Here is a 1,842-nt window from a genome sequence, read left to right as displayed (position 1 = left end):
TGTCTCACAGAACCTGCAGCTGATTTTCATCTTATGCTGTTTGTCGTTTATTTTCAAACCAGGAGGATTCAGAGTTCATTCAGCTGATCGCCGGACACGGACAATCAGAACACGCTCCGATCCGATTTGGCACGGGAGAGTTAACGAGAGAGAGAGACAGTTAACGAGAGAGAGAGTTAACGAGAAAGAGAGAGTTAACGAGAGTTAATGAGAGAGAGTTAACGAGAAAGAGAGAGTTAACGAGAGAGTTAATAAGAGAGAGAGTTAACAAGAGAGAGTAAACAAGAGTTAATGAGAGTTAACGAGAGAGAGAGAAATAATTAACGAGTGTTAATGAGAGAGTTAAGAGAGATAATTAACGAGGGAGTTACAGTTAATGAGAAAAAGTTAACGACAGTTAACTAGCAAGAGAGAGTTAATGAGAGAGAGAGAAATAATTAACGAGTTAATAAAGACTGAAGTTAACTCAGAGTCAGCAGTGCATTTGGTTCCTGTAGAGACGCCTGGCGGGCAGACGTCGGCCTTGTTACTCATTTTATTCCCCAAAATATCCCTTCAAAATAAAAGAACAATCAAATCTCAGTGTGCGAGTTAAGCGTTGCCATGGTGACTAATTGCAGACTTTGTCTTAACGAGCTAACACCCCGCTGAAAGGCTAAAAGAACAAACCCCGCCCCCTCCACCTGCCGCTCCAGTATTAAAAACACTCTTTTCCCAGCTAGCCGAGCTCCCATTCATTCCCAATGGGGAGTGCTAATGATGCTAACGATGCTAACGAGCCGTTCATTAAAAACAAAAACAAAATGTTTCAGGTGACAAACAGCTGATTCTGGAGTGTGTGTGTGTGGAGTGATGATGATGTAATAACTGCTGACCTATTGGAGTGTGTGTGTGTGTGTGTGTGTGTGTGTGTGTGTGTGTGTGTGGACGGAGGGAGGTGTGTTTGTTTTTCTGACCCTCGGCTTCAGGCTCCACTCAACATCCGGAGCAACGTCGACCCTAAAAGTTGCCTCAAGTCTCCGGGTTGCTCGTCAACTTGTAGAGCAACTCGTGACAGCCGCCAAACACGACGCCGAGCGCCGCTCTTTCATTGGACAGCACCAAACTCAAAATGTAGCAGATTGTAGACGAGGCAACGTTAAAGCAACGTTCAGGCGACGTTCAGGCGACGCTCGAAGTTGCTCTGGTTTCCTGAAGTCTCTGAGTTGAGCCTGACGCTGAATGACAGACGACGTCTGTACTGCAGATGAAGCAAAACAGTACACAGAGTACTACAGAGTACACAGAGTACTACAGAGTACACAGAGTACCACAGAGTACTACAGAGTACACAGAGTACCACAGGGTACTACAAAGTACCACAGAGTACTACAGAGTACACAGAGTACTGATACAGGAACTAATGAGTAAAAGTAGTACTACACACTGAAGTACACACTGTTCAAACATCACAAACCTGAACATAAACAAACTCGTTACGTGGAGAAATAAACGATCGTTAATTAACCGCTGAAGTCTTCGAAACTTAACGAAGATTAAAAATTAGTTGACTGAACGTTGTGTCAACGTTTGATGAACAAATGACAGAACCAACGTTAAACACAGCTGAACTTATGTTGTACTGACGTTGTACTGACGTTGTACTGACGTTGTACTGACAGTAAACAGTTCATGTGTTTCTGTTGTTTTGGGTCTGAATGTTTGCAGTACTGTTACACACTCTGTGTACTCTGTTCCCTCAACAGTACAGAGAATGCAGTATTACTGTGTGTGTGTGTGTGTGTGTGTGTGTGTGTGTGTGTGTGTTGATGCAGTTTAAGGGTCACAACTGAATCCAGGGGG

This window comes from Larimichthys crocea, chromosome XIII (assembly GCF_000972845.2).
Source record: "Larimichthys crocea isolate SSNF chromosome XIII, L_crocea_2.0, whole genome shotgun sequence".
NCBI lineage: Eukaryota > Metazoa > Chordata > Actinopteri > Sciaenidae > Larimichthys > Larimichthys crocea.
The sequence above is the reverse complement of the archived record's forward strand: the minus strand, read 5'-3'. Positions refer to the sequence as shown.